This window comes from Balaenoptera ricei, chromosome X (genome assembly GCF_028023285.1).
Source record: "Balaenoptera ricei isolate mBalRic1 chromosome X, mBalRic1.hap2, whole genome shotgun sequence".
Lineage (NCBI taxonomy): Eukaryota > Metazoa > Chordata > Mammalia > Artiodactyla > Balaenopteridae > Balaenoptera > Balaenoptera ricei.
In genome coordinates, this window is record NC_082660.1 from 57,701,358 (window position 1) to 57,712,097 (window position 10,740).

Sequence of the window (10,740 nt, forward strand, 5' to 3'; positions counted from 1 at the left end):
ATGGGATGGCTTAGAGTTCTTTGAGAGGTAGGTTGATAGATTTGGATGACTTTTAATGGACCGTTTCAACTCAAGAGATTGTAGCAGTCATGCCTACCCTGGGATGGTCATTCATTCATTTATTCAACACATATTTATTGAACCTTCAGTAAAATATAAGGCTGTGCTGACTGGCTCCTGAAGACACAAAAGGAGATCATCTACTCCTCCCTAGCACCTGCCCATATGTCAGTCAGCAGACACTTATTGAATGCTCACATGATGTCAAGGTATTAGCTTTTTTCTATATGGCACCAAGGGATAGAATTTAAAGCTGCAGGAAACATCTTAATACAAGGAAGTACTTTCTAACCATTAGAACTGGTTATAATTAGAACCAGCTGCCTCAGGGAGAAAACAGTTACCCATCATTGGAGGTGTTGCAAACAGGAGCTGGGGCCTTGAAGTAAATATCTAAGATCCATTTGAACTCTGTTCTTCTGTCCCTAGAAAGAGTTCTAAGTCCCTCCTGTCTGTATCCTCATTGCCACTCTCAAATACAAGTTGGTCCCTGGAGAATAATCTGCCTTTAGGTTCTTCTTTTATTTGTTGTTCTCTTATTCCTTTATTTCCTATTTCAAACTTCTCCCTCCTCTCCATTTCCTTCCCATGCCCCAGTCTTAAGTGAGGGGTGAGAATGAGTGGCAAAAATCACTTCCTTTATGTGACTGCAAAACAGTGTCCTGACTCTCTCTACCATTTGGTATGGAGCTTTATAGTTTGCAAAGCACCATCACATGTATGGATCTGTTCAAGAGACATTTATTGAGCTCTTTACTGTGTTGGGCACATGATCTCGTGACATCCTCACAACAACCCTGTGAGGTAGTTTGAAGGGGCCCAGGACCCAGCTGTGGACTCTGGACTCTGGTCACTTGGCTTGTGAGCAGCATCTCAGAGAGGATTGGACTTGCATCTCATGGATCCTTTCAGTCTCATTGGCTGGCTCTCAGATCTATCCCTAAGGAGGAGACAGTGTTTCTCCTAAAGGGAATGGGGAAATTTTAGACAGACTTAGAGGCAAACTGGTTCACAACCACCCCCAGCTGTTCTATGTCCCTAGAAAGAACGCTGGATCTCTCCAACCTGTACCTTTACCTCACTACCCCCAAATGCCTCATGGTCCCTGGGGAGTCATCTGGATCTAGGTCTTTCTTGCTGGAGGTAGGATGGCTTTTGCCAAAACAGACAGCAGCCAAGCAGCCTGTGTGGCCAGCTTCCAGCTTTGTGGCCTGGACAAAGAGGGTGATTTTGGAGTCTCTTGTCCATGGGCACAGAGTCAGAGGCCAGAATGATTCTGGGCTAGCAATGTTGCAGGCCCTCAAACCACTTGTACCACAAAAGAAGTCTCCTCCAGAAATGTAAGGGGGCCAGCCCTTACACTGGGGTTGAAAAAAAGGAACTGCCCACTATCTGTTAGGGCCTTGCCCTAGCTACCCTTACCTCTTACCCTACTGTCTTAGTCCCCATATCTCCCATGTGGAAATCACCTGAAAAGAAAAGAAAACCAAAAATGAAAATTCAAAATATGCAGAACAGGGCAGGTGGCTGAACTTCAGGTGGTGATCAAACTAAGGGGAGAAAGTTGGACATCTTCTACTGCTATCCATACTTCCATCCCTCTGTTCCATCTCTCCTCTTGCTATTCTTAGTGGCAACAGAAATGGTACTTGGGCTAAATTTATATTTGAATTATGCCCTTGTCCATAGCCCTGCCTCTCATTTGTATTGATTTATTTTTATTTCTTAGACTTGAGAATAAATATTTGATGGATATTTGGCCTGGTGTTTTTTTGTTTGTTTGGTTGGTTGGTTTTTTTGGTATCCACATTATTTGGCCTGTGTTTTTTGGTTCACAAAGACCATGCTTTGTCTTGTTGGATCCTTGTGAGACCTTGTAAGACAATCAAGGTGGGACTGATCAGCCCCATTTTGCAGATGAATAAAGTAAGGGAGAGAGGAGAAGCAATCTGCCTAAGGGCATAGCCATGCTCTTTTCTCCCATAACAAGGTCATTTCCATTGAAGTGTCTAGGACTCATAAGATTAAGATAGCAACAGTATCCAGGAGGATAATTTTTTAGGTCACAGTACCTTACTTGGCAACCCTGAAACTGAAAAGAGGCAGTGACCACTCCCATGGAGGGTTTACTATTGGCCCTTTTGTACATCCAGTGAAATGACTTTAAAAAATCTATGAGGGACTTCCCTGGCGGTCCAGTGGTTAAGACTCCACGCTTCCAATGCAGGGGGCGCGAGTTTGATCCCTGGTCGGGGAACTAAGATCCCACATGATGCTGCAACGCCTCCAAAAAAAAAAGAAAAAATCTGTGAGCAGGTGAATGGGTAGGGTTGGAAGAAGGTGGAGGGAATAGAAGTTCTGGAGGGATAGTCCTGAAGAAGGGCCCTCACCACCATAAGGAAGCAAGCAGAAAGGAATAACACCACTCCATTGCGCTTGGGCAGAGGTCCAAGCGCAAATGGGCTGATGCCAGTACTTCCTGCTCTAAACTTGGTGAAGATAGGGCTTTCTGGGCTCAAAATGATTTTACTAAGCAGTCTACTTACCTACCATTCACCCTGATCACTTTGAGAAATGCTTCCCTGAAGCCAAGGAGTTGGCCCCCATCCAGGGAAGAAGCTGGACAGGGACGTGGAGGAAGTAGAGAGTATAGCCTTTGCCCTTTGCTATTTAGTGAGGCCCTACTCTCTGTCAGGCATTGTGTTGGGTACTTTGCCTCCTCAACTTCCAAAACTGTTAGAAAAGGAAGGCTAATGTCATCAGCCCAAGTTTACAGTTGAGGAAAACAGACCTGGAGAGTTGAAGAGACCTGCCCAAGGTCACATAGTGAGTTTTTCTAAGAACCAAAGCAAGAACTAAGCTTCCTAGGCTTCCAGTCGGCCCCAGGCATTTTCAATGATATAGTCTCTAAAATTAGAATTTGTTTCTACTCTAAGAGCCAAGTAAACAGCAATAGTGTCCCTACAAGGATAATCCTCTCCAGTGATGTGTGTGTGTGTCTGCCAAGACTGATGTGCACACAGGCCTCTTCTGTAGTATTTAGGGAAATTAGAATATATGGATTTTGTTCCATATAATTTTAGTGCTTGGAAGTTTGTTTTCATTCATGCCAAAGTTAACCAGCAATATTAAGTGTATTAATTTTAGCTGAAATATGAACACACAAACTTGTAAAACTGACCTGTGCAAACGACCATACTCACAAATATAATCATGAACACACACAACACCACTCACTCACATAATTTACATAGAAGTCACACTATAGTAAGAAAAGTAAGTATTCACCCCCTTATTCCTATTCCCAGGGTAGATGATTGCCAAGATGACGTGTAAAATGGACCAGAATTCTGGGCCTAGAGGAGTCTTTGAAAAACCAATATCTATAAATAGATCCCCTCCACACATACCACCTCTCTTCCCTTAAAAAAACCCCAGAAATTTCAAAGCTTCATTGCTCATTTCTTTGTCTAGCTACTAAGCCTTATCTGATGAAGAAGTCTATGTGGGCAGCCCATGGTATCATAATACCAGAGGCAAAGGAATTGGTTTTCAGGGATTAAAAAAATGCAGTCCAGAGCCCAAGGTAAGTAATAATATGGGGGCTTCTTGAAAACTCCACTTCCCATAACAAAACTTCAGATAACCAAGGTTGGTCTAGGGCCACTGAGTGGTAGGTAAGGAATAAAACAGTATGAGTGTTTACCTTGGCCTTTTATCTTTTCACTCCTGTCTGAGATACCTGTCTTAGGGCTGGCTTCAGGAGAACAGTTTAGCAAGGGAGTGGGGTAGGGGGTGCAGAGTTAACTGCCTGTGATGGAGAGGGGTCATGCATGAGCTGAGTGGGCTTTATAAATCTAAGTCAAAGTGAAGACATTGTCCACGTTCCTTCTCCTTGGGTCCCCTCCTAGCCTGCTCCACTCCAATCTCTCTCAGTCTATTATTGATACCAGATACCAGATACTTTAGAAGGTATCTGGTAGGACATTCATTTGGTTAAGGGTAAATCTGCTCTGAGGTCCTCTTTTCAGGGATAATCCACCTGGGAAGGGAAATACACTAGATGGCTAGCATTTCATTGTAAATGCATAGGTCCAGTTCTGAAGAAGCCTCAGAGTTGTGTGTGAGAGTGGGTGGGAGGGGTGGTGCTGAGAGGGAAATGGTAATGCAGGTTTTATATCCTATTCTGCCACTAACAGTGTTACTGAGAAAATCTCTTCTTTCTGGGTCTCAGTTTACCACCTGTAAAGTGAAGAGGACAGTCTGGTTCCCTTCTAGCTTCGACATACATGAAAGTGTTGTATCTGGACTCACTTTAGCTAAATGTAAGGTGGGTAGGGGGATGAGGTAAGGGGAGGTTTAAGACTAAATATTAATTATTCTTTCCAGTCAGGAAGGCTGGGTATGCTCTATCCTAGGAGTGTTTTCCTTGGGAGGGAAAGGTGGGCAGAGGAATGGTTTATTTTTTCCCCTCCCATGGATCTTTGGGTAGAGCAGGCACCCTTCATTTCAGCTGAGGGGATGGGAAGGAGAAAGATACCTGGGACACAGGGCATTTGTGTTTGACCCTGGTTAGAGCTGAGAAGACATAGAGGTTACGTTCATGGGACAGGGTGTGCATACTTGGTTATTAGTGGCTAAAGAGTATGCCCAGGGACCAGTCAAGCTCGGCATATTCATAATTGACACAGGGTACTTATCATAAGCTTAATAGTAGTGCTAGTTTTAAAATATTACCCACATAATTCCTAGACTTTTAGGTCCCCAATAAAATCCATCAACAAACCTTGGTCTTTCTGGGTCTTTCTCCTTGGGTTTGTGGCAGCAGCAGCAATGCAGTACCCCACAGAGGTTCTTACTCTTTGGCAGCTACCAACAAATGCAGAGGTTCTGGGTAGGGCAGAGAGAGAACAAGGAGAAAAGGAATTTAACCAGCATTCTCTGGAAACAATTCAGACTGAGCCGACTGATTTAATAAATTAGGATTCCTGTGGGATGGGAGCAACTGAGAGGGCATTGCACTCTGTGGGAGCAGTATAATCCTTCAGATATCTTTTCTTGATATGTTGATTGAAGACATTTGGGATTCTCCTGGTGCCCCACCTAAAGGCACTTGGGTATGAGCTCAGGATTGGAGATAACAGGGTGCCCCAGCCCCCTTAGAGTCTAATAATCTTTCTTCTGAGTGGTGATCAGCAGGCATAAGCAATCAGTCTCTTGTCTCACTCACTGACAGGGTAGAAGCATCAGTGATTGTCAGACCACCAAGCCCGATATGGAAGTAGAATCTTCCTGCACCTGCACCAAAAATTGGATTCCCAGGATCCCCTGGTAGCCCAGCCAGGACCACTAGAATAATTTGGCAGTGAGATTACCTGGAGAGCTCTTGAGACTCTACTAGGGGGAATAGGTTGCCCTGAGTGCCAGCCATTTCCTCAACTCCCTTAACTGACTACCCTGAGGTAGATTAGTAAATGTGCTGTCCAGAAATTGGTTTATAGAATCACAGAATCACATAGAGAATTTCAGATGAAGAAACTGAGGCTCAGCTGGGAAAAGTGAATTACTCCAGCACTCCCAAGTTCAATACAGAACTAGGTAATACAGTGTTTTTGACTTTGTCTTATTACATGATGTCACTTCTCCTTAGTAGGTTTATATTTTAGCTTTATTCTGACAACAGTGATTGTAATGATAATAATAATGATATATTAACGAAATAGCTAAAACAGAAATAAAATGAGCATTAAATGAGAAGAGGGGGGAAAAAACCTCAGGCAAGTAGGTAAGCAGCTGAAATCTGAAAAAGACAAGAAGGCCCCTCTGTTCAAATATCACTTAAAATATAATGGTCAATAAGCCCTTTAAGATTAAGGCCAGGGTGGGTGCCAGAGGTAAGGAAAGAAAGGAGGTAGGGGCAGGGAATGTTTTAATTAAGACCCTGAAGCTGGGGGTTGTGGCCTAGTCCAATCCCCTCCTTGAGGATCTCCTTAACCTATCACAGTTTTAAACCACAGTCATCTCAGCCCAGCTGGCTGGGGGGACAAAAAAGTAAAAGATAGTGACCGGGCTGGAATTTCAGCCCTCTCCTGGGATAAAACTCTTTCCCCAAAGCCCCTTCTTCATTGATCACGCTGTTCTCCTGGGGTCTTCATCCTTAAATTCTGGGTGTTTACCTGGCTTGCTGAATTGCTCTTCTCTCCCAGGGATTCGCCTTTTTTCTGGGTATCGATCTCTTTCTTGAAATTTTTTCTTCCCCAACTCCCTGAAATCCCTGATAGTCTAAAATTTTATGAGGTACTCCTTCTTGTCCTGAGCCTCTTTTATTTGGCTTACCAACCCCCAACTTTTTAACAATACATTTAACCAATCTCTAATGCTGTGGCCATTTTCTGAAGTTCTATAACTATCTTAGAATCATGGTCTTCAAGTCTCTGGGGTTCAGCCTCTCCCCTGGAGTTCCATTCCCAAATCACTGGGGTTTCAACTTGGATTGCAATTCTCTCTCTCTTAGGGTCCCCTCCTTGCAGCCCTGGGACTCCCCCATCTTAGGCAGTTTTATTTCTTGCCTAGAAGCCCTTCCTTACATCTTTGTGACTTTACCCCTTTTCTGAAGTCTCTTCTTCAACTTACTTGTCCCAAATTACTGGAGTTACCCCTTTTTTGCATGCCACCAATTTTGCAGGGTACCTTTTTTCTGGGGTCCTCTATCGCTCCTGGTGTCTCCTCACTCTATATCTAGGGCCATCCATTTGGGAGTCCAAATTCTCTCTGGGGCTCTCCTTCCTATATCGGCAAGTCAGCTTTCCTTTCTCCTTCCCTCCCTACTTTCTTTCCTTTCCTCCTTCCTTCCTTCTCTCTCTCTCCCTCTATCTATCTATCTATATATCTAGATATATCTAAATAGATATTCAGGTACCATATAATTCAACCATTTAAAGTGTACACTTCAATACTTTTTATTATAGTCACGGAATTGTGTAACCATCACCATAATAATTAGTTGGAGAACATTCTCTTCATCCCCAAAATAAACCCCATATTTGTTAGAAGCCATCTTTCTTTTTAATAGAGTCCTAACTTTCTCCTTTGGTTTACTCTCTATGTCTCTGGGCCTTGCCTTTTTTGAGGGAGTGTCTTATGTCTCTCCTGGGGACTCATCCTTACATCTCTGAAGCTGTACTCCCTTTAGGGGCCTTTTATTTCTCAGGGTCTCCCCACATCTTAGGGCTATACCACTTTTCTGGTGTGCCTTTCCTGCATCTCTGCAATTCTACCCCTTTTCTTCATTCTTTCTTCTGGTATCACTACCCCAAATCCCTGGACCTATTTCCCTTTTCTGATGTCCCTCCAATATACAGGCCAGTCTTTTGAAAGGTTCTATCTCATTTCTAAAATACCCTCCCTTTAGATATAGAGTCCTACCCCTCTTTGGGTCCAAATTTTATTTAGGCCCCCATTCCATCTTTCCCTGGGGCTTCACCATTTTTTCTGGAATCTTACCTTTCCTGGGGACCCCCTATGCTTGCATCTCTTATCTTTTTTCTGTTTTCTTCTCCCTAAATCCCTGGCACTACAGGGCAGTTTTTTTTTTTAATTTATTTTTATTTTCGGCTGCCTTGGGTCCCCACCGCCTTGCCCAGGCCTTCTCTAGTTGTGGTGAGCGGGGGCCACTCTTTGCTGTGGTGCACAGGCTTCTCACCGCGGCAGCCCCTCCTGTTGCAGAGCACTGGCTCTAGGAGCGTGGGCTTCAGTAGTTGTGGCACTAAGGCTCAGCAGTTGTGGCCCGCAGGCTCAGCGGCCGTAGTGCACGGGCCTAGTTGCTCCACGGCACGTGGGACCCTCCCCAACCGGGGCTCGAACCCATGTCCCCTGCATTGGCAGGCGGACTCCCAACCACTGCGCCACCGGGGAAGCCCGGCAGGGCAGTTTTTATCTCTCTCAGGAAACCTTCTCTCCCTCCTCCTGATTCCACCCCTTTTCCGGAGTACTGTTTTTTAGAGACTCTTCCTTGTACCACTGGGACCCCACTCATTTTCTGCAGTCCCATCTCTAGCCTGTTATTTCCTTTGGGCATCCTTGGGACTCCACCACTTTTCTGCAATCTTCTTCTTCTCCTGGGTTTCTAGGTCTCATGGGATTCACTGTCCCCCATGTCTCTGTGGCACCACCTTTTTTTCTTCAGTATCCTTTCTAAATCCGAGGCTTCAATCTTTTTTATTTTGGGGGTTTAATTTTTCTCCTGGGGCGACCCTGTTCAAATCCCTGGGACTCTACCTCTTTCTCAGATTCTACTTCCCTGCTGGCATCTCCTCCTACTTCCCAGGGCTCTTCCTCTCCTTGGGATTCTTTAGTCACCAGAGTTTCTCCTTTCATTAGCAGGTTCCTCGTTTCTTCTGGACTTTTCCTGCCCACCCTTACTTGTCTCTTGAGCCTCTGTCCCTGAGGTAGCTAATTCAGCGTGATTTGTGCCTGCGAGGTCAAGAATATCACCCCATAGGAAATGCGCCAGGTTTCTATCATTCAAAGGTTGTAGGGTCAAGAGCAAAGAAAAGTAAAAGTGAGTGACCCCTGTGTGTCAAGATCTGTGCACATACATTACCTCCAGTAATCTTCACAGCAGCCCTCTGAGTGGACTTCGGTAGCCTCATTTAACAGATGAATAAACTGTGGCTTAGTGGAGAAAAGCTTCTGGGGCTGGACGGAGCAAAGTGGAACTCCCACTCCCTCTGAATGCTGAGTGGGAGTGGGGAATCATCATGCCCAGTCTGGGGAGGGGGCTTGCCTCTGCCTATGCTACATTTCTCTGACTGGGAAGAACCCAGCCCTGCAGAGCCCCTGGCACTCTAGGATCTGACTCTCCAGCTCGCACTCCAGGCACGTCAGGGAAGAAGGAAGTGGTTTTCGCACCTCGGAAGTGAGGTCATATATATACTTTCAAGTTTGGGGTGGGAGATCAGGATGTTGACGGGGGCTTTGAAGCTACGGGAGGTGGAGTCGGTGTTGGAGGACTCTCCCTCAGCCCTGATTCCCCCCACTCGTATTCCCACGTGCTTCTTCTCGTGCGGAGGCTGGCCACGTTGTAGAGCACAACTGCCTCCTGTTCCTTCCCCGCTGCCCCAACTACATACCTTGCTCTGATCTTCTTTACGGGGGCCAGGCACTGAAGTTGGCCAGATCTGGCTAGTGGAGAGCGATCGGCGGGGCTTGTCCAGCATTTCACCCAAAGGATAGGGGAGACATGTTCCGCGAGGTCGCAGTGGTAGCCTGTCAGAAGCCCTCAGCGCTGTCATGGACCAGCAGCAGTAGCCGGGATGGTGGCGGGGTTGCCGCAGGAGTAAAGCTCTCTTCAACAATCGGCTGTCTTCTCCCCGTCCCCGCCCTGGTGCCCCAGACCCGTGGCGGCGCCCAGCGGGCTAGCGAGTGAGGCTGCCCTAAGTGCCTGGAGACCGAGAGAGAAGAAGGTGAACAGGGATGCAGCGAGGACTGACCCTGAAGGCGTGGAACAGCCTTTGACCAGAAACTCCTGGTTCCCACCGGAGGGTTTCCGAACCTCCCTGTAGCCTGCCAGCCGCCGATCACCCTCCTCGCTTGTTAAATACGTACGTGAGTCATCTGGCGGGGGCTGGGGGCGGGTTGGACTGGACTGGGACGGATTGGACGGAATTGAGCTGGAAAGAGCCTCTGACCTTAAGACCGCCCTGGGGAGGGGCTACTGGAGAGCTGCGAAGGGGAGGGGAGGGAATCTGGTGCAGATCTCACAGCGCAGTGTTTGGGGCGGGGGCTGTAGAAGACTCCATAAGAATAGGGCTTCAGAGTAAGGGGCTGGGGGTATAGCGGACCATGTCTCCCGTATGCTTCGGGAGGCCAGGAAAGAGAGGGCAGGATTGGGGCCACTGTAGAGAGAGGCAGGGGCTAAGGTGCCCCAGGGAAGACAGGGGTTGGGTATCCTGAGCAGAGAGGAAAGTACAAGGCAAGAAAAGACCTCTAGCTGAGTGATTCTGAAGGGAGTGGGGAATGAAAGGAGGGGGGCACTGAGAGATGAAGGCATAGGAGAATGTTTGGGAGAATGTCTGGCTAATTTGTAGTGACAGGAATTATACCCCAAGGACATAGGAAAGGGCAAGAAGAAATGATTTGGGTTTAGAGCTCAATCCTGCTCTCACTGGATCTTTCCAATCTTCAAGACCTTGTGGTGAGTGCTTCCCTCCCTTGTTCTGAGGGAGCTAGTGGAAGTAGCACACCACACACACACACACACACACACACTTAGAGTATGAGCCAGCAAGGCTGAGGGGCTTCAGCCAAAATAGAGTATTTGGGGATGAGAGAGTAAAAGCAAAGAATCTGGGGGGGCTCTGGATATGTACAGTGCCAAATGTTGATGTGGCCTGGAAAAGAATGTGTAGGGACCAGATGTTTCCTTGGGAAAAGCACAAGCAATTTCAGGGAAGCACAGGGTGGAGATGAGGAGGTTCTGGAGATACTGATGGGGAGGTAGGCAGAGCTAGCTGATGGGTAGAGCTTGGTGGGACGAGGACTGGAGCCAACCCTGACTGTACCCCTAGGGAAAAGTGCAAGGCACATGAGCTAGGCTGACTGCTCAAGTGGGGCCAGAAGGAGCTGGCTCCTGAATGATAGTCTTGCTCTGACAGACCCCTGGACACAGTTATTGGGCTA

The 10,740-nt window shown here is 46.7% G+C and overlaps 1 long non-coding RNA gene across 1 annotated transcript; it reads right to left on the minus strand.

Moving 5' to 3' along the window:
• Positions 1–785: 785 nt before the first annotated feature.
• Positions 786–9,638, minus strand: LOC132356975 (uncharacterized). The gene is made up of 4 exons (XR_009500150.1): positions 9,192–9,638; positions 4,847–4,950; positions 1,483–2,344; positions 786–1,023 (listed from the first exon to the last, which is right to left on the minus strand). It is a non-coding gene; the product is annotated as an uncharacterized LOC132356975 (long non-coding RNA).
• Between the last annotated feature and the right edge of the window lie 1,102 nt (positions 9,639–10,740).